The sequence below is a fragment of the Chrysemys picta genome, chromosome 4 (genome assembly GCF_011386835.1).
Source record: "Chrysemys picta bellii isolate R12L10 chromosome 4, ASM1138683v2, whole genome shotgun sequence".
In the NCBI taxonomy this organism is placed as follows: domain Eukaryota; kingdom Metazoa; phylum Chordata; order Testudines; family Emydidae; genus Chrysemys; species Chrysemys picta.
Genome location: NC_088794.1, coordinates 73,876,359 through 73,901,341, shown reverse-complemented (window position 1 = coordinate 73,901,341; position 24,983 = coordinate 73,876,359). Strand labels below are relative to the sequence as shown.

Below are 24,983 nucleotides of genomic sequence, written 5' to 3'. Positions count from 1 at the left end.
CTCTTGCCTTGATTTGTGCATTCCCCCCTCTCTAAGTTGTCTGCACCCCTTCTGGTCTATCAAAAACCTTGCTGCTAACCTGACTTGTCTCTGCTGCCAATGATGATCATGTTGTCCTTTCCCCTAATCCCTTTAAAAACTACTTCTCTTCTTTTTCTTCCTCCTCACATTCCTCACTCTCATTGGGAGCTTTACAAAATAATTTGCCTCTCAGCTGAGATCTTGGTATGTTTCAGCCCAGAATAAAGATTATCAGCCAAATTGTAAACCACTGAAAGAAAGGTGAGTTATGAAGTGATACGAACAGGGAACTGATGTCTGTGATGTAATCAGCTAGTGAAGACAGTGAAATCTAGGATGAAATAAAGTTCTCCTGCTATATACTTTCAGTGCTTTATGTTGTAGATCTTTTCAAAAATACCACCAATATTAAGGAGATTGGTGTTTTGCTTTTCATACTACCTATTATATTCTTGCCTCTTTTCATCCGAATGGTTAGCCAATATTTAGGGCTTTGCGGGGTTGTTTCCCTTAGGAGGAGAAATTGATTATCTGAATCAGGTATTCTTTGGTGCAGTCCTGTGTATTTACAGAAAATGTACACAAGTACAGCTTCCCTGAACACAGTAGGAACAAAGAAAAGCAGGCAGTTTCCTTCCTTATCATTTCCAAGCCTGTCCCTCCAGTCAGGTCTGGGCACAAAGAATTTTGTCTCTGCTCTCCCTCAGGGCTTCTCTTCCTATGTGATTTCTGTCACACAAATGCACACAGCTTGCTAAACAATCTCTGAGACCACTGGTCCCCAAATGTTTTACTTCTTGCCCCCCCCCCGTCCCTGTCTGTGCCCCGCACCGGAGCCAGGGCTGGGAGTGGGTTGCAGCTCCAGGAGGGGGGTGGGGTAGATGCGGACAGGGGTAAGGGGGATGAGGTTGGGGCAGATGCGGACAGGGGTAAGGGGGATGAGGTTGGGGCAATAGCTGGGGGCAGGGACGAGACTGGGCAACAGCTAGGGGCAGGGATGAGGCCAGCAGCCGGGGACCCAGGCTGGGTGGCACTCCCTCCCTGTCCCCCATGAGTGCCAGCTGTGCCTCCCTGAACCTTCCTCCATGCCCCCCTAGGGGAGCACTAGCTTCTGTTGTTTGTAATGATCCCATTATGGAAAGGGCGGTTAATTGCCCCTTCCATTTTGCATGAAAGACGAGTGCCTAGCACCCCCAAGAGTGTTAGCCAGGTTGGTAATTGTCTGTAGAGCAAAGACCCCTTTCATGGCAGTAACTAACACCTTCCAACATAACAATATGTTTCCATTAGTGTAGATGTATAACTTGCCCTCAGAAGTCATAAATGCCTCATTTTTGGGTGAGACAAGGTGGGTGATAAGGTGATAAGACAAGGTAATATCTTTTATTGGACCAACTTCTGTTGGTGAGAGACAAGCTTTTGAGCCACACAGAGATCTTCTTTAAGTCAGGGGCAGTGCACCCCTGAATAGTTTACTAGGATAGGATTATTGTGTGCAGTGTGTTAGTTTTGTTTAAAATTTAAACAAAGCATAAGAACCCAGTGGATTTTGTCATGAAGTCACATTTTGTATCCAAACATCCTACTTCTCTGAATAAAGGTCTCATAAATAGAGCATAAATTTTTTGTGCAGATGGATATTCACTTAACTGAGGCTGCATGCTTACATATTGCTTCAGGGCACATTAAAATATGTTGTTTCTGCATGGAAGGGTACTTTTTCCTACAGCAGTGTAAGCCCCTGTCCTGCCAGTTCAGTGATCTACAGTAGTTGGATTCCATCTGTAAGGATATAAAAATAGGTACCTAATTATTTTAAGATAGCACTTGGATTTTGCCTAATTTAATAGCCTTGTGTGTTTTATAATGTGGATAGGTACCTAATTTTTACACATTTGAAGGATTTTATTTAATATATTTTTGAAAGATTAGTCTCTCTCTCTCTCATTTTAAAGATGTAGCCAGAGGGCAAGAGAACAAGCTGAGATTGTAAATGGAATAAACAGATGACAGTGTGACCCATATTTGAAAGTTAGGACAACAGTGCACATGGTTTTCTCAGCAATTGTATCTAATCAAACTTTATTTAATAATTTGAATTTCATAACATATGGAATGTAAATCTTCTAATTTCTAATTTATAGCCAAACTATTCCATGAGAGAATTCTCTGGTAGCATGTCTCTGCTAAGGAAATACTACACATCAGAAGATCAGCTATCCTTTCTTGGGAAGCCAAATAAATCAAGAGCCAAATTCATCCCTGGTGTGATGCAACTGACTCAATTGGGTTATACTAGGAATGAATTTGACCCCAATGGACTAGATCCTCAGATGGACAATCTAAGGTTCCTGATTGCGCTGTAGGCAGAACACATCCTTGCTTGCCTACCCTTTCAACCCATACAGAACTGCCTTCCATGCTATCCCCAAACTCCCGCCACATATTCCTTGCATCTTCCCAGGCTGTCACAGTACCCCATGCACTCCACCCTAGAGATATCTTTCACAATGACCTAGGGACATGTTTCACAATGACAGCTGGACATACACCAAGCTGTGAGAGTCTCATTTCAAAAAGTGCTCTGCACTGTTATGTCTCCTGTAGAAAATAGAAATGTTTGTATAGCTGTTGAATAAAAATGTACTTCTAGAAAGAAAATGAATATTTGTCTCCTACACATGGGGGTTGCTGCTGAAATTCATACACAGTGGCAATCGGTGCATTCACAGAGTAAAATTAACACACACAGAGCAATCATTATCAGGGTTATACTATGGTGCAAGAAAGCAATGCCTGGCTTAGTGCATTATAGAAAGACACATTACTGGGGCTCACTGTCAAAAAATGCTCCTTCAAAGCCTCCCTGATTTGAATAGCCCCCTGTTGAGCCCCTCTAACAGCCCTGGTATCTGGCTGCTCAAAAGCAGCTGCCAGCGGATCCACCTCAACACTCCACTCCTGTGGGAGCTTTTCCCCCTTAACTTCACAAATGTTATGCAGAACACAGCAGGCTGCTATGACCATGGGACTATTTTCCTCAATGATGTCTAGCCTGCCAAAAAGACAGCGCCAGCAACACTTTAATTTGCCAAAGGCACATTCAATGCTCATTCTGCACCTGCTGAACTTATTGTTGAAGTGCTCCTTGCTGCAGTCAAGGTTTTTGGTGTAAGGCTTCATGAGCCACAGAAGCAAGGGGTAGGCTGGGTCTCCCAGAATCACAATTAGCATTTCCACATCCTCAATTGGAATCTTCTGGTCTAGAAAGAAAGTCCCTCGTTGCAGCTTTCTAATAGGCCTGAAGATGTGTGTGTCATGCACCTTTCCTGACTACCCCGTGTTGGATGTTGGAGAAATGACCCCAATGATCCACAGCACTTTCAATACTATAGAAAAGTAGCCCTTTCTGTTGATGTACGCTGTCTCAAGGTAATCTGGGCCCAAAATGGGGATATACATGCTGTCAATTGCCCTGCCCTGCCACAGTCTTTTCCATACAGTCTGCCCTATTTCCCAAACACTGCCCAGAGTCACAGTCTTTTGTAGCAGGCAGAGATTAATGGTCCTGCACACTTGCATCACTGCAACCCCCATGGTGGACTTCCCAGTCCAAACTGATTCACAACTGATCGGTAGCAGTCTAGAGTTGCAAGCTTCCACACAGTGATCCCAACTCATTTCTCCACCATGAAGGCAGCTCTCTTTTTGGTGTCCTTGTGCCAGAGGGCATGGGCAAGCTCCGCACACAGTTCCAGGAAGGTGGCTTTGTGCATCCGAAAGTTCTGCAGCTACTGATCATCATCCCATACCTGCATCACGATGCGATCCCATCACTCAGTGCTTGTTTCCCGAGTCCAGTAGCGACAGTCCACCAAGTGCAGCTACTCCATGAATGCCAACAGGAATCCTGAATTGTTTCTTTCCATGGCATACAGTAGGGAAGACACCACAGTATCATCAGATATGGATGTGCTCCGCCATCACAAGAAGAGTTGTGTGGACGGGCAAAGTGGTTTAATTACAGCAGTGGATGATCATTGATGTAACTTAAGTTGACTTAAACTTTGTAGTGTAGACATAGCCTAAGTCTACAGACTGGTACCTGTAGATAAGTAAAATGTACTGAGCCAGACCCTTACAGGTATAAATCAGCATAGCTTTGTGGACATCAGTGGAGCTATAGTGATTTACCCAAGCTTAGCACAAGGTCCTTGAGCAGCTATATCATCCATTCCTGCCCCTGTTTCTTCTCCTGGCTATCCATTCTCAGTTTTTCATTGATAGCCTCTCTCCATGCTCTCTGCTCACTATCGGCAGCATCAGATGATTGCAAACAGTGCTAGTGTTGGTTACTTCTATCCCTCTTCTACGCTGGGGAGAAAAAAAAGCTGAGCTCTACCTCAGGTCTCTCTGCAGTATCAAAGCACAGTGAGTACTTAGCCGGGCTCCTCTCTCCTGTATCAGGCACGCCAGAGCTGGAGTGCTGGGACTGACTAGACCCCTCCAGAGTTAAAAAGAGGTCCTGGATCACCATGCCAACTGACAACTCTGTTGCCTATTCCTCCATCCTCCTCCAACTCCACTTCCTCATCCACCACTTTGTCCTCAGGGTTCACTCTGCTGGTCACTGCCTCCAGCCCCTGCATAATATCCACAGGGCTCTTGGTGAGGGAGAAAGGGTCACTGCCAAGGATGGCATTCAGCTCCTTGTAGAAGCTGCATGTCTTCAGCACTGCACCAGAGCAATGGCTGGTCTCCCTTGCCTTCTGGTACGCCTGCCTCAGCTCCTTGATCTTAGCACAGCACTGCTGCGTGTCCCTTCCATGCCATGAGCAATCTGCCTATAGATATCAAAGTTCCTACGGCTGGAGCAGAGCTGTGACTGCACACCCTCCTCTCCCCACAGACCTAGCAGATCCAGCAACTCCGGTGTACTCCAGGCGGGAATGCGTTTGCTGTGGGGAACTGGCAGCATCTTCCCAGCTGACCATATGTGAGCTATCCATGCCAAGCAAATAGGAAGAGGAATTTCAAAAATTCCCAGGGCTTTAAAGGGGGAGGGGCGCATGCCTGTGTATCTGACGGAGTTTAAACTAGTGGCCAGAGCAGTCATGATGGGCGTTGTTGGACACCTCCTGGAGGCCACTTAGGGCAACATCAGCAACACAATGTATACACTGACACTATCACTCTAACTTCATTGCAAAAAGCTCTCTGCTTCTCATCCAGGTGGTTTTATTATGTTGGCATAGCAGGAGAGTTAAATCAGTGGGAGGAGCATTGCAGTGTGTACACCAGTGGTGGGCAACCTGCGGCCCTTCAGGGTAAGCCGTTGACGGGTCGCGAGACAGTGTTTACATTGACAGTCTGCAGACATGGCTGCTCACAATTCCCAGTATCTGTGGTTTACCGTTCCCAGCCAATGAGAGCTGCGGGAAGTGGCATGGGCCACAGGGATCTGCTGGCCGGCGTTTCCCACAGCTCCCATTGCCCGTGAACAGCGAACCGCAGCCACTGGGAGCTGTGGGCAGCTGTGCCTGCAGACGGTCAATGTACACAGTGTCTCATGGCCTGTCAGTGGCTTACACTGATGGGCCACAGATTGCCTACTGCTGGTGTATACCTCCACTGCTTTGTCAACAAAAGCTGACTTTTGTCAACAAAACTGAATAGTGTACACATGGCCTTAATGGGCAAAACTTTGGTGATAGTAATATAGGCAGAGTGATTACATGATAATGATAATATCCTGATGTGTATTTCTGGGCACATGCAGCTAACACCTGCATATCCCACAAATTAAAGCAAGCAAAACTTTCTAGAAACTGGCTGAGGAACAGAATCCTCTCAGATACCCTATGGACAATGATTTGGAAATCTTAATTATTGCTGTTAGTCTCTGATCCAGAAAAGCACTTTAGCACTTGTTTAACTGTAAGCATGTGAATACTCTCATTGAAGTTAACGTACCTAAATTTATGCATATGCTTAACTGCTGCTGAATTAGGGCTTTAGATACTATTGTGACTGGCACTCTAGAAATGCCTGAATTTATAGTTTCAAAGTGCTGTTCACACATTAACTAGTTGATGGGATCAGGTCTTAGTGTATTTTGAGTCCTCAGAATGAAAACATTAGGATGAATTTTCAGCCACCATATGCCCCTCTTGTGCCCATCAAGCTTAGCATTTGGGTAACTAAAGGCATAAGCAAATTGGTTAGTATTGTACGTACCTATTTCCACATGCAAGTGTAGTAATTGGCTTGTGTCCCTCACTTCTGGTTTTCTTCCTAGATTTGGGAAACAACAGGTTGAGAAATATAGGAATTGGCAATGGAGTTTAAATACTGTTCCATTAACGCTGTAATAATCTGTTTAATGTGTGTGTTTCAACACTGCTTTCTATGGGATAGAATTAGAATTGCTCAACTGTATATAAAACACCCTATACTGGTAACTGCTGCAAGAGATTATCCTTTAGTACAAGTGTAAGAGGCTGGGGTTTTTGGAAAAGGAAAAGATAAAATCTAATCCTGCTCCCGCTATGAATTTCTGAGTGTGCATGCAGCAAAGTAAAATAATAAGTAGTAGATGGCCATAGATTTGTTACAACACATCTTTGTTGCCTACTGTTATCTAGAGGGCTGAGCTTTGTTCTCCACTACATCTGTGCAGCTCAATTGACTTCCATTTTCACTTTTAAGGCATAGCAGCTAAAATTCCCTCATTGGGACACAATGACTTCAGTAAAAAAAATGAGGCGTCCTTGTGGCACTTTAGAGACTAACACATTTATTTAGGCATAAGCTTTCGTAGGCTAGAACCCACTTCATCATTTGTTAGTCTCTAAGGTGCCACAAGGACTCCTCGTTGTTTTTGCTGATACAGACTAACATGGCTACCACTCTGAAACCAGTGACTTCAGTGAGGATGTGTGGATGTAAATGAGGCCTGAAGTGCACAGCTGCTTGTACAGAATATAAATTTTGGAAACAAAGCAACATATGAAAGACCATATCATGTAGTTATGAAAAATCTGTGCTGCGCTTTAGAACTTCAAGGAAACATGGAAATCTATCCTACTTTTTCAGCACCATAACATTTCTGATACATATCTTAAAATGTAGCAACCTGAATTTTATCAAATGCTCATGAAGTGCTAATTATCCATTAAAGAATGAACAGAATCCATCTTACTTTTTTAGTTCTATTGTAGAGTAATTTAAAAGGCAGTTATTGCTACAAATTCCCACTATCTTTGCTCATTGTACATAGCTGTGTTATGTTACAGCTTGTCAGGGTTCCCTCCGCACTCTGAACTCTAGGGTACAGACATGGGGACCTGCATGAAAGACCCCCTAAGCTTATTTCTACCAGCTTAGGTTAAGAACTCCCCAAGGCACAATTTCTCTCTTATACCTTGGAGTAAGTAACGCTGCCACCACCAAGTGATTTAAACAAACATTTAGGGAGGGCCACTTGGAGCCCTGTCTTCCCCAAATATCCTCCCAAGTCCCTACACCCCCTTTTCTGGGCAGGCTTGAGAATAATCCCTCCAAGCCCCTACATCCTCTTTCCTGGGGAGGCTTGAGAATAATATCCTCACCAATTGGTACAGGTGAACACAGACCCAAACCCTTGGATCTTAAAACAATGAAAAATCAATCAGGTTCTTAAAAGAAGAATTTTAATTAAAGAAAAGGTAAAAGGATTACCTCTGTAAAATCAGGATGGTAAGTACTCTACAGAATAACAAAAGACTCAAGAACACAGAGGATCTCCCCTCTAGGCAAAACCTTAAAGTTACAAAACCTTGCATAAACCTCCCTCTTACACAAAGGAAAACACAAGCCAAAATAAAAGCAAACTAACGCATTTCCTTGCTAAATACTTACTAACTCTACCGGAGTTAGATTGCTTACTTCCTTGATCTGTCTCCGGCAAGCGCACAGAACAGACAGACAAAGCCTCCCCCCCCTAGATTTGAAAGTATCTTGTCCCCTTATTGGTCCTTTTGGTCACGTGCCAGCCAGGTTACTTGAGCTTCTTAACCCTTTACAGGTAAGAGGATTTTGTGCCTCTGGCCAGGAGGGACCCCATAGCACTGTATACAGAAAGGTGGTCACCCTTCCCTTTATATTCATGACACGCCCCCCAAATCACAGATAGTGCTGGACAGCCGGTTCCACACTGGCTGTGATTTCTTCCTGGAGCTTGAGGAGAAGACAGAGTTAATAAGACACATGTACCGTTAGATATACTACTGACAGGGCTGGTGCAAGGAAGTTTCGCGCCCTAGGTGAAACTTCCACCTTGCGCCCCCCCCAGCCCCGCGGCAGCTCCCCCCCCCCGGCCCGGGGAGCCATGCGGCAGCTCCTCCCCCCGAGGCACCCCCTACCCCCCAGCCCGGGGATCCGGGCGGCAGCTCTGACCCAGGGGAACCCCTGTGCTGCTGGCGGCGCGCTGACCCAGAGGAACCCCTGGGCTGCCTGCCGGCGGCTCAGACTGCCTCTCCCTCCCAGTGCAGCGGCTGCTATAAAAAAAAATTGGGGGCACCGCTTTTTGGCGCCCCCAAATCTTGGCCTAAATGGTAGCACCGGCCCGGACTACTGACTATATAAAAACTAACAATATTTTCCATATTTCAAGGATGACTTTAACCAGTTGATTCTGGGAAACTTTCATGGGAGAGTGCATCAGCCACTTTGTTAGAAGCTCCTGAAATGTGTTGCACTTCAAAATCAAAATCTTGGAGAGCTAAACTCCACAGAAGAAGTTTTTTGTTATTGTTCTTGATGGTATGAAGCCACTTCAGCGCAGCATGGTCGGTTTGCAGGTGGAAACACCGTCCCCAAACGTATGGGCGTAGCTTTTCCAGTGCATACACAATGGCGTAACATTCCTTTTCGCTGGTTGACCAGTGGCTTTCCCTCTCAGACAGTTTTTTGCTGAGAAACATAACACAATGGAATTCTTGATCTGGTCCTTCCTGCATTAAGACTGCTCCCACACCACACTCAGATACATCTGTGGTTACTAGGAACGTTTTGTCAAAGTCTGGGGCCCTTAGCACAGGGTCTGACATGAGTGTTGCTTTAAGCTGGTTAAAGGCCTTCTGACACTCTTTAGTCCACTGAACTGCATTGGCTGTTTCTTTTTGGTTAGGTCTGTAAGTGGGCCGTCGATTTGGCTGTAGTGCGGTACAAATCGCCTGTAATATCCGGCCACGCCTAAGAAAGATTGGACGTGTTTCTTTGACTTTGGGACAGGCCATTTTTGGATAGCATACACGTTGGTCTGTAGGGTGTTGATAGTTCCTTGACCCACCTGGTGTCCAAGGTAAGTCACAGCTGTTCTTCCCTTGCTTTTTTCACTTGGAGCTGAAGTCTGGCAGTTTTTTGTTTCAACTTGTGAGTTTCCTGTTGCATCTGTTGAGCTTTCTCCTCAGCAGCCAGCAGCTCCAGACCTGGTTCTGTGGATCCTAGCACGACTACGCCACTGTAACGATGCTGGTTCTGGTGGGACCCAACTGAGAGTGCCAATTCAGGACAAAAACAACAAGGAGTCTGGAGGCACCTTAAAGACTAACAGATTTATTTGGGCATAAGCTTTCATGGGTAAAAACCTCACTTCTTCAGATGCATAGAGTGAAAATTACAGATGCAGGCATTATATACTGACACATGGAGAGCAGGGAGTTACTTCGCAAGTGGAGAACCAGTGTTGACAGGGCCAATTCAATCAGGGTGGATGTAGTCCACTCCCAATAATAGATGAGGAGGTGTCAATTCCAGGAGAGGAAAAGCTGCTTCTGTAACGAGCCAGCCACTCCCAGTCCCTATTCAAACCCAGATTGATGGTGTTAAATTTGCAAATTAATTTTAGTTCTGCTGTTTCTCTTTGAAGTCTGTTTCTGAAGTTTTTTTGTTCAATGATAGTGACTTTTAAATCTGTAATAGAATGACCAGGGAGATTGAAGTGTTCACTTACTGGCTTATGTATGTTACCATTCCTGATGTCCGATTTGTGTCCATTTATTTTTTTGCGGAGGACAAATTGCTTAAAACAGGGCAGTTACAGCCCAAGGCTGGGGTTTTTCCTCTTCTAAGGCAAACCAAACCAGCCAGACAAAGAGGACTTTGGTCTCACCCCACTGACTAACCACAAGTCACACAAGCAATTCCCTTAGACACTCCAGTTTCCCAGTATTCATAAAATTTGTGAATAATAGGAGACTAAAGTATGTGCTCTGCTCACCTCCAATCCTGGGCCACCATTACTGGCTAGCCTGTGTGTATATGGTGGGGAACTGTACAGAAACTGCAACTTACCACAGTACAAGTGGTGCTGGAGTGTTTGGGACTAAAAGTACCCAGCTGTCAGGTTCTATTCTAAATTATACTAGTGTAAATGCATAATCTGTTGCATTTCCATTGAGTTACTCCAGATTTAGGCCAATGTAGTAGAGACCAGAGGCCCTGGACACTGTAGTACATTTTTACAATGATTTCTTAATATTTTAGATTTAGCCAAAGATAACTAATTTTTATCCTGTTAACATAATGTTTTAATGAAACACCAGATTAAATTACTTGAAATATACAATTTTATTTTATCAACCTTCGGATGTACTGAGGGCTATAACTGTTGCTGATTTGAATTATTACAGTAACATGAATTTACTAATGCATATTACAAAGAAAAAATGTAATATTTTGTTCTTGAAATTTATCAAGTAAATTATCCTGAGTACTTCAGGCTACAAAGGCTTAGGAATGCTGCATGATCTCCAGAAAGTAATCAGGCCTGCTTAATTTTATTATGTGCAGACACTCTTTTTGTGGAGTTAATTACTAATAAAACTGACATTTTTTTAAAAAAAATCTGCAGATAGTTAAAAAAATTAGGTCCATTTCTTGTCAGAATACAAAAAATCCAGTTTATACCTGACTATTGAGCATATATTTTGGATTTACATGGTGAATTTTCCTGGAAGGGTAGAGTCCAATCTAGCTTCAGATATATAGACAGACTCACAAAGGCAGTTAGGCACCTAGAGAGGCAGTGAGGTGTTTAAATTCAACATTTAGGTACAACTGACATTCTCAAAACCACTGCTCAGCTTCTGCCTAATTCTGTAGGCACCTAAAATTCACCAGGTGCTTAAGTTTCCATCAGTAGGCATGTGCAAAGCCGCCGAAGTCCTGATGCTGCCCCATAGCTCACAAGCTGCTCAGAGCCCTCACTCTTGCCTTAGCTTGGTGGGATTCTCAAACAAGTCACTTGCATATCTCACCTGTGGGGCCCAATCTGGTAGGCATGCTCAGAGCATGCCTTACCTCTACACAAAAGGCAGCTGGGAATTTGGCAGGTGAGTGTGCCTGTATCCCCAGAATAGTACTCGCTTGGGAGACCTGTTTTCAGATATCTGCTTTGCCTGATGTGGAGCAAAGACTTGAACTCAGGTCTTCTGTGTACCAGGTGAGTGCCCTAACTACTGGGCTATAGAGTCATTTTCTCACTTATTCTCTTGCCCAGTGAAATTTAATTATTTATCCTCTGTGCCTAAGTCAGGTGCCTAAGGTCCCATATCAGTGGGAATTAGGCATCTAAGTACCTTTTAGGATCTGGGCCCTAAGCCTCTCCCCTTTCCTCTGCATTTTACTTCTGGCTAGTTTTGGCAGCTCCCTGCTCAGCTTGCTGGCTTCCTTGATTCCCTTTCTTAGGCACCTAACTCTCCCCATACAATGCTTGGGGAGCCTGGGTGTTGAACCTGGGGCTGTGAATTCCACTGTGTGGCAGGGCAAGTAGGAGATGGACATTGTAATGCTGAGCATTGCATAATGTCCCTTTGTGAATCTAGGCCATAGTCCCCATTTAAGTCAGTGGAAGTTCCCTGCATGTATCCAAGGGCATTGAAGTCAATGACAAAACTCAGTGGAAGCAAGATTGGGCCCTTCATATAGTAAATAAAATATTTCTGGTAAAACAAAGGGGTGGAGATTTTGCAATAGAAAATTTAGCATTTACTTCATCCTAGAAAAATAATTATGATGAATTGGTCTGTGTATGTCTCTATGAACACAAGCGTCTAAGGTGGGATCCGTTTTTAAAATAATCTAATATTTATTAGTTAACATGATTTTTTCATTATGCAGTGAATGAAATAATCATAAGCCATGAACTGAGGACGATAGATTTTTCTTTCCTCACTGATTACTCATAATTTGTACTAATACTTATTATTGTAATTATGTTGCCATTTTATGTTTGGGTAAGGCCAGGAATGAAGAATTTTACTTTCCATCACTGAGCCAGTTTTTAACCTATTAGGATCAGAAAGAAGAAAATACAGGTTCAGATTCTGATCTGAGTGTCACTGGTGTAAATTAGGGCCATATCTACACTACCACTTTTGTCAGTATAACTTGTGTTGTTCAGGGGTGTGAAAAAAAATCCCCCAGAGAAACGTAAGTTACATTGACAGAAGTGCCTGTGTAGACAGCACTATGTTGGTGGGAGAGCTTCTCCCGCTGACATAGCTACCATTGCTCGGGGAGGTGGTTTTATTATGTCGATGGGAGAGCTCTCTCGTGCCGACACAGAGCGGCTACATGAATGATCTTACAGCAGTGCAGCTGCATCAGTACAGGTGTGCCATTGTAAGCTCACTAGTGAAGACATAGCCTAAGAGTACTGCAGCTGAATTGAATGGAATTATTCTTCATATACAGTGATGTATTTGAGCTCAGAATACTCAGTATTGAAACCCAGAAAACTACATTTTGGAGAGTAAGAGTGACTGATTTTAGAAACATGGAACTGTATTGAATCTATGGATTCCACCAATGCTACTGTCAGTGCCAGATATAAAATTTAAAGAAAAGCAGGGGATCTGTTTATTAGAGGGAAAACTCCTAAAAGTCTTTCTATTTTATATTATTTTATTTTATTGTTCATATTGACTTAAAGAGATAGATCAAACCCACTGGGCCCTGATCTTTCAAAAACTGAGTACTCCCCTTTGACTTCAAGGGTCTACCCACAGTGACAAAAGTTAAATACACCTCTACCCCGATATAACGCTGTCCTCGGGAGCCAAAAAAACCTTACTGCGTTATAGGTGAAACCGTGTTGTATCGAACTTGCTTTGATCTGCCGGAGCGTGCAGCCCCGCCCCCCCAACACCTGTCATCCAGTCCCAGCATATGGCAATCAGAGGCTTAGGGACACCCAGAGCATGGTGTTGCATCCATGATCATCTTAGCTAATAACCATTGATAGACCTATCCTCCATGAATTTATCTAATTCTTTTTTTAATCCAGTTATAGTTTTGGCCTTCAATACATCCCTGACAATAAGTTCCACAGGTTGACTGTGCATTGTGTGAAAAAGTACTTCCTTGGGTTTGTTTTAAACGTGCTGCCTATTAATTTCATAGGGTTACCCCTTGTTCCTGTGTTATATGAAGTGGCAAATAACATTTCCTTATTCACTTTCTCCACATCATTCAGGATTTTATAGACCTCTATCATATCCCCCCTTAGCCATCTCTTTTCTAAGATGAATAGTCCCAGTCTTTTTAATCTCTCCTCATATGGAAGCTGTTCCATACCTCTAATCATTTTTATGTCCCTTCTCTGTATCTTTTGCATTTCTAATATATTGCTTTTGAGAGGGGGCAACCAGAACTGCAAGCAGTATTTAAGATGTGGGTATACCATGAATTTATATAGTGGCATTATGATGGCTAATAAAGTTACTATCCCTTTCCTAATGGTTCCTAACATTCTGTTAGCTTTTTTGACTGCTGCTGCACATTGAGTAGATGTTTTCAGAGAACTATCCACGACTCCAAGTTCTCTTTCTTGAGTGGTAACAGCTAATTTAGACCCCATCGTTTTATATGTATAGTTAGGATGATGTTTTCCAATATGCATTACTTTGCATTTATCAACATTGAATTTCATCTGCTATTTTGTTGTCCAGTTTTGTGAGATCCCTTTGTCAATTTTCCCAGTCTGTTTTTGACTTAACTGTGTTGAATAATTTTGTATCAGCTGCAAACTTTGCCACCTCATTGTTCACCCCTTTTTCCAGATCATTTATTAATATGTTGAACAACACTGTTGCCAGTACAGAGCCCTAGTGGACCCCACTATTTACCTCTCTCCATTCTTAAAACTGACCATTTATTCCAAACCTTTGTTTCCTATCTTTCACTACTAACTGATCCATGAGAGGACCTTCCCTCTTAAGCAAGCTAAGCAGTCATGGGGTAAGAGATTTTGGTGAGGGACCTTGTCAAAGGTTTTAGGAAAGTCCAAGTACATTATATCAACTGGATCACCCTTGTCCACATCTTTGTTTATCCCTTCAAAGAATTTTAATAGATTGGTGAGGCATGATTTCCCTTTACAAAAGTGATGTTAACTCTTCTCCAATGCATCATGTTCATCTATGTGTCTGATAATTCTGTTCTTTACTATAGTTTCAACCAATTTTCCTAGTACACCGCTACCTCGATATAACGCGACCCGATATAACACGAATTCGGATATAATGTGATAAAGAAGTGCTCCGGGGGGCGGGGGGCGGCGCACTCTGGTGGATCAAAGCAAGTTCAGTATAACGCAGTTTCACCTATAACGCGTTAAGATTTTTTGGCTCCCGAGGACAGCGTTATCTTGAGGTAGAGGTGTACTGAAGTTAGGCTTACGGGCCTATAATTGCCAAGATCACCTCTAGAGCCTTTTTAAAAAATAGGCGTCACATTAGCTATCCTGCAGTCATCTGGTACAGAAGCTGATAGGTTATATAGACCCACGCAAATCCTTTTCAGACTCATCGGTTCCCAGGATAGAGTCCCCTATCCCGTAAGTATAGCTGCTATTTTTTTTCTTTTTTTCTTAATGACTGATAAGCTTGTCGTCTTTTTATATGCATTTTCTATTCTGATTTCACTGGTCTACAATTTTTGAGAAGTCATCTGCTTCAGAGATAAAATGTGCTATTTATTATGTATTTTGATGTGCTGAATTCAAATATGACAATTAAAACAACTGATTGGCTACTGTTTAAGATATTTAAGTTTTTACATTTTATGTCTATGTATATTGTGTAGATAGAGTTTTAATCATAAATTGTAAACCTAGGTCTTTTCATGTGTTTATGGTTGCTTTACATGATAATATTTCATCTGTCCTTTTTATGTAACACTTTAAAAATCAGCAAAAGGGTTATATAAATAAAATTTATTATGAAACAAAAGGCAAAAAACTATTATGTACATAGTTTAGTCCTATTCAGTGTCTACTTGGCGCTTCTTGGCTTGTCTCTTGTATTCATTAAATGGAGCATCTCTTGTCACTGTCCAGCAATAGTCTGCAAGCATTGATGGGCTCCATTTGCCCTGATAGCGTTTCTCCATTGTTGCAATGTCCTGGTGAAATTGCTCGCCGTGCTCGTCGCTCACTGCTCTGCAGTTGGGTGGAAAAAAATCTAGATGAGAGTGCAAAAAAAATGTATCTTTAGTGACATGTTGCAACCAAGGCTTTTGTACGCCTTGAGGAGGTTTTCCACCAACAACCTGTAGTTGTCTGCCTTGTTGTTTCCGAGAAAATTTATTGCCACTAACTGGAAGGCTTTCCATGCCGTCTTTTCCTTGCCACACAGTGCATGGTCAAATGCATCATCTCAAAGAAGTTCACGAATCTGAGGACCAACAAAGACACCTTCCTTTATCTTAGCTTCACTTAACCTTGGAAATTTTCCATGGAGGTACTTGAAAGCTGCTTGTGTTTTGTCAATAGCATTGACAAAGTTCTTCATCAGACCCAGCTTGATGTGTAAGGGTGGTAACAAAATCTTCCTTGATTCAACAAGTGGTGGATGCTGAACACTTTTCCTCCCAGGCTCCAATGACTGTCGGAGTGGCCAATCTTTCTTGATGTAGTGGGACTCTCTTGCACGACTATCCCATTCGCAGAGAAAACAGCAGTACTTTGTGTATCCAGCCTGTAGAACAAGCAAGAGAGCAACAACCTTCAAATCGCCACAAAGCTGCCACTGATGTTGGTCATAGTTTATGCACCTCAAAAGTTGTTTCATGTTGTCATAGGTTTCCTTCATATGGACTGCATGACCAACTGGAATTGATGGCAAATCATTGCCATTATGCAGTAAAACAGCTTTAAGACTCATCTTCGATGAATCAATGAACAGTCTCCACTCATCTGGATCGTGAACGATGTTGAGGGCTGCCATCACACCATCGATGTTGTTGCAGGCTACAAGATCACCTTCCATGAAGAAGAATGGTACAAGATCCTTTTGACGGTCACAGAACATGGAAACCCTAACATCACCTGCCAGGAGATTCCACTGCTGTAGTCTGGAGCCCAACAGCTCTGCCTTACTCTTGGGTAGTTCCAAATCCCTGACAAGGTCATTCAGTTCACCTTGTGTTATGAGGTGAGGTTCAGAGGAGGAGGATGGGAGAAAATGTGGGTCCTGTGACATTGACAGTTCAGGACCAGAAGTTTCATCCTCTTCCTCATCTGACTCAAGTGAGAATGATTCTGGTGCATCAGGAACCGGCAGTCCTTCTCCGTGGGGTACTGGGCGTATAGCTGATGGAATGTTTGGATAATGCACAGTTCACTTTTTCTTCTTTGATGCACATTTCTCAACTGGAGGCACCATGCAGAAGTAACAATTGCTGGTATGATCTGTTGGCTCTCTCCAAATCATTGGCACTGCAAAAGGCATAGATTTCCTTTTCCTGTTCAACCACTGGTGAAGATTTGTTGCACAAGTGTTGCAGCATATGTGTGGGGCCCACCTCTTGTCCTGATCTCCAATTTTGCAGCCAAAATAAAGGCGATAGGCTCTCTTAACCATAGTGGTTATACTGCGCTTTTGTGATGCAAAAGTCACTTCACCACAAACATAGCAGAAGTTATCTGCACTGTTCACACAAGTACGAGGCATCTCTGCTCACTCTGGGTAAACAGAAATGTGTCCCTTTGCAAAATCAAACACTGACAAACAAGAGAGCACGACACTGTATGATTTCTAGAGCTGATATAGGGCAATTTGTTCAGCAGAATGATGTAAGCTTCGTTATGATTGCGTCATCCATGACTTCTAGGAATAACATGATGCAATTCATATCATGTATGACGCAATGTCAGCTTCAGATTGCATCATTCATTGTTTTGCCTAAAAAGCAAGTACTGTCCAAACCCAGTCATAGATTTATTCATAGATCCAGTCAAAGATGTATTTTAGTCATTTCTGGTTTAAATTGAGATCCCTTCCCTTTATAACTCACTTATCCTCCGCCATTCCCAAGTCAAGGGTCGTATATACTGACCCAATAGCATATCTTGAAAACTAGAGCCAATCAACAATTTTAAGCATCATTTTCGTTCTCAGTGACCCAGAATTAGTAAAGTTTGACTACATTTATTTCAGAAACATTTTGGCTGTAGAGCAGTGTAATCACAATGGTCTTTTCTGGACTTGGAATCTAGGAAGAGATTTAGCCCACTTAAAATGGATTTGTGATTTAAATTACAAAAGGTCCCAGGTGAAATATCTTCATATTTTTTCTGCAGCTTGGTTTATTGCAGTTTATGGATACAGATTATTTTCTGGTTTTCATTTATAGAATATAATGCTTCATGCAGTCTCTTCTTATTTTGATCATATCAAGAAAGAAAATTCAGAGTTCTCAGGAATCCCTATTATGTGGGTCATATAATGTTCTGCTTCATTCAGTCATTTGTCAATTCAATTGTTCACATCTCTCATGACTTCTGCTTAGTGACTTAAATATCTTACAGGTCCCCTGATCCCAATTCTCTCAACATTTCCCTAAAGGGACCTTTTTTAATGAAGGTTATGCTGCAAAAAACAGTCCTTTATAGTACAGTGATGAGTGAGCTGCTGTGAATTTATGTCCTAATTTATAAAGTAAAAATGTAGAAAGCTATTGCCCTAAAGGGTCCCATTGCAGTTCCCATAATTGGGAACTCTCTGGTGTCAAGCAGTGCAATGACACTTCGTATTAGGAGTTACACAGGGCTACTTGAACAAGATTACTGCACAATGGCAGTTTAACATATAATGGCTGATGGCATATCTCCAGTATGGTACCTCTTGATTTCTCAAGACTCCCAGCAACCTAATAGACAAAGCTTGCTATGTCCTACCTAGGCTGAGAGAGAGATTTGGATAGCCAGTTAAATCGAGTTGGGCTAGTAGTCTCAAAAACTCAGATTATTTCAAGTAAGGTAGTTAATTTGTTATAAACACCACCCTCAAAAGTTTTTGCACTCTGCATAATATGGAATGAATACATTCTGAACATTCATTTGTTTGTAAACTGATCAACTGTACAGTGAGATCTATCAAAAATACAACATGCAAAGTATTTTGGAGGGAAAAAAGCAGGTTCAGAAAGGGCCATTAAAATCAAGGATTAAGTTTAAAGAACCTCCAAATAGTGACAACTGATGGCCTGAAACTCTCACACACAAATTCTACGAGAGGAAAGTAAGTCCTTGTGGTGTCCTCTCTACAGGCTAGATTGTGACAAGGAGCTACCCTGCTGCATGGGAAGCTCAGAGAAGAGGTCATGTCCCACTCAAAGTTTCCTGGTGCAGCATTGGCACTACCTCTTCTCCTTCCATTTTGGGGCTGATGTGTGCCCTTGGGGTGAATGAAGAAGGGGGATGAGCATGGTGTGGGTGAGTCCCTTTGTGCTCTCCTACCTTTCCTTGCCCATATGAGGGACCTTCATAGTCTGACTCCAAATTGGCCATACAAAATGGTTTGCCCTACTGTAACTTGACTCTTTCTGCTATATTTTTGGAGTTGACCTTTTCCTGTACCTGTTAAGAGTCTTCAGTCAGATCAGTTAGATTAGATACATGAAGGTATGCACTTTTCCCACATGTCTTAACTGTAAAAGAAATAAATAACTGCAAGTATTTGTACTGCCTGTGTTTGGGCTGAATTAAAGCCTTGTCCCTCATGCTGAAAATGAGTAGGCTACAGAAGCAAAGCATCAGACATTTTTGAAGACCATTCGCTGTGACCATATATTCCACATTTTTAGCCACACTATGAAGGATCTTTCTATTGTATTTTCTATGATTTTTAAGATTGCCGAGAGAAAAGACTAAAATATCCCAGAACATGGCAAAAAACAAAGGATTCCTTTTAATATGTGACTTCACTGCAGCCATGGCTTTAACATTTAACACTGACAAAGCTCTACCTGAAGTTCTATCCCCTCTGGGTACAAATGTACCCAAGTTTCCCCTTTCCTAAGTAAATACCTACCCTTGTCTTTACTTGTCTCCAATTTCCTCCTTCCCTTCACTTCTAAGCTTAGTAAGTGGACTGTCTGCAACTGCCGCATTAACTTCCTCACCTCAAATGCCCTCCTGGATCCTCTCCAATCTGACTCCTCCCTCTCTGCTCTACAGACACTTCTCACTGAAATCTCAAGCAACTTCTTCCTTATTAATTCTCAAGATCATCATTCTCTTGATACTGTTGCTCTAAAACCAAACAGACTAAAATGAACCATTTAAAAAAAATCTCTTCCAAGTAGTAGTTGAACCCACAATATGTACAATCACACTAGCAACACTCTAAACCCTGGTACCATCCTCCTGTCGTGTTACTCAAAATCTTACATTGAGGGTCAGGAAGTTGTGGAACACAAACATGTACATGAGTGGGAACTGGTTGTAAAAGGAACACCTGTGATACTGGCAATTGGGCTAATATAATGGGTGGCTTACAGCCTAATCCTGAAAGGTGCAGAGTGCCGTAACCCCCTAGCAAGCATACATAGGCATACTGTTATAATAGCAGTCATTGCTGCTACCCTAATACATGGATACTTTAGCCACTTCTGTGAAACCAAAAGTGTGAATTACTTTAGTTCAGCTGATCTCTGGCACCCAATATTATACAGATGTGCAATAAGATTTGGTGGAATAATTCTGTAACAATTTTCTTTTAGAGCCAGGTGAGCTGAACATCTATTTTATATAGAAATAATGTGCAGACTTCAAATTTAGGAAAGGGAAGCTATCTCTGTGCACATAACTGGTGAATGAAAATAGGAGGAGGAGAAACAGTTAGACCATGTCTACATTACCAACTTTGGTCAACGCAAGTTATGTCAATATAAAGCTGCTGCAGTTAGTATGTCGCTCATGTGCATGCTTGTCTCCTTGCATCAGCACTATGTGTACCCACCAGGAGTGCTTGTGTCAATGCACCCATGTGGTGCACTATGAGTAGCTATCCCAGTGTGCAACTTGCCATCATGTGACACTATTTTTTGGGAAATTTTAGCAATGCATGGTGGGGCAGAAAAAGTCACGGAGGGAATACTGGGAGCCAGTGGTCAACTTTCTCCATCCCATAATGCTATCCATATCCCATAATTTTTGCACTATTTTAAAAAATCTCACAAACCTATGTAGCACTTTTCGCTGTCAGCCATCTCTGACAGAAGCACGGAGCCCACACTAATCTCATGAGTGTTGCAAACACAGGACGAACAATACTGCAGTATTTGCAGAGCTACAGGAAGAACCGCAGAAATGGGGGATGTGACTGTGACACACTGTTCACCAGCTGTACCCCATGTTCGCCACTTTTGTATGGTTATGATATATTTTGTACAAAGCATGCCTTCTGAGGTATAATTTGAAAACTCATGTTCTACTGGACATCATTGTCCTGTTAAAATGTGTGTATTAACATTGTGCATGGAGTTATGAGATTTTGCTATGTTTGTTACTGAAACATATTTGTAAGTCTGGGAAACACCCATCAACTAGCTCTTCAGAGACACAAAGGACTGACCACAGGTGTTAGAACTATTAACTGATAACTCTAAACAAAGGATTTACATGTTGCTTCAGAGCTAATGGCACAGAAAGTAGAAACAAGAATTTACGGTTCACTTGAAGGACAGTTTGCAGAGCACATAGGCAATGGGACTGCCTAACCCCATGACCCAGCAAGGATTTTTCCAGCACAAGGGGTTGGGGTATAAGAAGGAGGAAAAAAGGCCTCTAGTCATTTCTCCGCTGCTACCTCGATACGTGGAAGCAAGATGGTTTGGAAGACAAAGAGAAGCATCATTGAACAGTGGGAGGAGTGTCCCAGGAGACAGTCTGTGAAATGTATTGCAGCTTATGGTGAGACAACCTGTTTTGCTTTTAGAACTACTAGCCTTGGTAAAGTTTAGGAAATAGCTGGCGTGTTTATTTTTTATTGCTTTCATAACCATATCTGACTTCTATGCTTTTATCACTTATAATCACTTAAAATCTATTTTTCTTTAGTTAATAAACTTGTTTCATTGTTTTTTTCTAAACTAATGTGCTTTTGGTTGAAGTGTCTTGAGAATCTCTACTCAGGTTAAAAAAGGCTGTTTCATATTCATTACCCTTTGATGGAATGAAGGACTCATAATGAGCTTACACTGTCCAAGGTGGGCTTTGAACTGTTTAAGATGCATGTTTCTGGGGTGCAATTCTGGGACTGAGGCATTTGCAGGTGCATTTTCAGTAGCAGAACAGAGTAAGAGATATTCTGGGCTGGAGAATTAAGGTGGCACAGCAGTTCAGTGGTCAGCTTGCACCCTGCGCGATGTCACAGTGATGATTTGTTGGAGGGTAGTTTGCTGTGGGACATAGTGAAAACCAATTCAAGGTTGTTGGTGGCATTCACGGAGCAACTGCAAATGGTGGAATGCCACTTCTGGGCTTGAGAAACCAGCACTGACTGGTGGGATTGCATTGTAATTCAGGTTATGTGAAAGGCCGCATTTCTGGATCTGTATGCCAAACTCGCCCTAGCCCTCCCAGTGTGAGCAAACCAGAATGAGAACTTCTCTGGCAATTGAGAAGTGAATGGCGATCTCACTGTGGAAGCTTGCAACACTGAATTGCTACCTTCCCTGACCAACCAACACTGATGTCAGTGAAGTGTACTTGGTAATCCACCAACACTTGCATAATCATAGAAAAGTAGCCCTTTCTGTTGATGTATTCTATGGCAAGATTGACTAGTGCCAAAATAGGGAGGAGTGCTTCTAGTGTGTGGAGCTGGCCTGGTTGGTTGGGCAGTTGCACACAATAATGGAGAGCTGCTAGGTGTGCTGGCCAAGCTGGGCAACCAGGAAAAGACATTTCAAAATTATGCAGCGGTTTTAAAGGGTGAAACCACACAGAGGGCACAGCCAGGGAGCACTATGGAGAGTAGGTGCTTACAGGACGTGCCGCCCAAGAGACCCAGAGTGACGGGAACCTGCTGCCCTCTAATTGGCCTCTTTAACAGCAGAGGTTTCCCCAGGAAGTTGACTGAGCAACCTCACAGACTTCAGCCTGCTGCAGCGCCAGACCTCGCTTGATCTCTGGCCTCCAACACCAGCCTGACTCCAACCCTGATTCCTGCCTCTTGATTCTAACCTGGTACTGCTTCTGATCTCCAGTCTCAGAACCCAGCCTGACTCTGGCCCTGACTCTTGCCTTCTGATTCTAACCTGGCACTATTTTTGATCTTAGGTCTCTGACCCTGGCCGGACTCTGATCCTAACTCTTGCTTATGGAACCTGGCACTTGCGATTGATCCAGCTCCTGCCCAGTGATTACCATCACTGATAGGCAGACCTCAGCCCAGCTCTGACCAGTAGGCAAGACTGCTTATGCACCGGTCCATTACAGCATCAACCTCCATAGGTCAACTATGGTTCAATGTTGTTTGGGGAAGTGGTATTACTGTGTTGCTGTAACAGGGTGCTTATGTTGCCCAGATACGTATTTGAGTGTAGACACATGCACAATTAAGTCAATACAAAGTGACTTAAATTGAACTCTCTTTGTAGTGTAGACTAGGCATTAGATACTATGGTGATGGGTACAGTAGAGAACCCTAAGTGTTTGTCTACTTGGGGACACTCAGGAAAGTTAATATGTGTTAACCAAAGGTACCAAGTATTAGCTTGCATTATTATTAGCTAAAGTGCATTAAACCCTTGTGTGAACACTCTAATTCAGAAGTAAAGTGGCCTTAGTTAAGCTAAAGCAAACTGAGGCTACTTTACTTCTCATGTGTGCCCACAAAAGAGATTTGCATATGCATATGGCCAATTGAATGAACGACTGGGCACATGCACTTGAAAATACACCACTTTGCATGTAAGGATTTAGGATTTGCATACACTACTTAGGATTGTGCAAATATTTGCATGAACCTAACTTTAAAAACTTGCCCAATTTGAGAAATGTCAACAGTAACTTCTGTACTTTACCAATATGTGTGTGTATATATAATAGATATACAAATGGTTCTGAATTACTGAGGAGTTCTGGATGATTCTCTTTGGTGGGTCCGACTTAACCTTTGTTTTGAGGTGTAAAGCTGTGTGTAGAGCTTGTACTGACCCGCAGCAGAGAAGTGAATTTCACCCTGGATCTTTTTCTACAGAGTACAAAGGATTCCATTATTTTCTGGCATTCTGAATGCCAGCATAGGGCTGATGTAAAGTTCAACTATGCAGAGCAACTTTACAGCCAAAATAAATGTAGTAGAATCCTGCCGTTGACTCACTGTGAATTTGTAAATAAAAGAGTTTGAACTTTGTAAGATAATGAAACCCCTGCATTCTTGCCTCCTCGGTGTGAAGTGAAGGAGTTTCCTGCACATGGACAAAAGCTGAAAGTTGCCTTCATCTTTTATTTGTGTAAGTACAATAGCAGCTGAACATGAAAAAGTAGCAAGACTTTGTACTTATACAGCTTTTCTTATATTTAAAGTGTGTACCAATAATCCTCAAAATGTCTGCATGAGGTGGTTAAATAATAGTATCCCTATTATACAGATAGGTGAAAATGAAGCAGAGTTATAAAAAAACTTGCCAAATATGATACATAAGGCTACCACTAGTTTTGTATTATTTGTGGTATTGTAGTGCCTAGAAATCTAAGTTAGGCATGTACTAGCACTTATTATAGGCATAACTGTTAGAAGCACCTATAATTAAGGTTGATTAAACACTTTTCATTATAAGACCCTGTTTACTTATTATTTTGCCAGACTTTTAACTATTCAGGCTGAAATTTTCCATGCTGTGTGTCTGCCTCAGGCTGATTTTTTTTTTTAAATTTCCAGCTAAAATGCTTTAGCCATTTCTCAGAACAAGGTTAGGGAAAAATACATTGTCTTGACAATTTTTTTTTTTTAAATCTTACAACCATTTCATTGAGAAGCTCTAGCACCTCCATGCTTTGGAGAAGGGACTTGAAATTTAGGAGAAGGGCAGGGAGGGGTGTTGCCCTGGTATCAGGGATGTGTTGTTTCCAATTCCCTTGGAAATCTACCCAAATTTGGCCAAGTTATAAACCTTTGAAAAATCTCAATTTGCACATGCTCAGACTAGTTAGAATTTGGCATCTAAATTCTCTAAAGATTTCAGCTGCACTGGACATGCTCCAGCCCAGGGAGGCTGGGGCAGAGCTGGACTTTCCCTGCAGTTGCTCCTCCTGGCTAGGGTGACCAGATGAGGGGAAGAAAATATCAGGACACATGAGGGCGGGGGGAGGTGTACACACCGGCAGAGCAAAAAAAAAAAAAAAAGCTGAGCTGTGTAATTCTTCCTCACCTAGTTTATGACAATATGATTAAGATGGAGTGGGAATTTCCTAACAAGACATACACTACGAAGATAGTGTATGTCTAGTTGTGCACGTGAACCATAGTTGCATAGTTGAACCATCTGAAGCGTGTTATGGAACAGGGTGCCCCAGTAACTGGTAAGTTTCTTTTCAATTCTGCATAGGTAGATCGAATCGTCCCTCCCTCCCTAGATGATTTACTGCTTTCTACATCCCATTGTGAAAACTGTTTGACATGGAG

General features: G+C 42.4%; 1 protein-coding gene across 9 annotated transcripts in view; it reads left to right on the top strand.

Moving 5' to 3' along the window:
* Positions 1-24,983, top strand: part of SHANK2 (SH3 and multiple ankyrin repeat domains 2) — a 640,917-nt gene that overhangs the window by 29,182 nt on the left and 586,752 nt on the right. The window contains exon 1 of one of the 9 annotated variants that reach the window (XM_065592633.1): positions 21,052-23,811. The exons of the other annotated variants lie outside the window; for them this stretch is intronic. The gene's annotated coding sequence lies outside the window, so the exon portion shown is untranslated. Of the gene's footprint in view, positions 1-21,051; positions 23,812-24,983 lie in introns of those variants that run through there. 9 annotated transcript variants of the gene reach the window in all.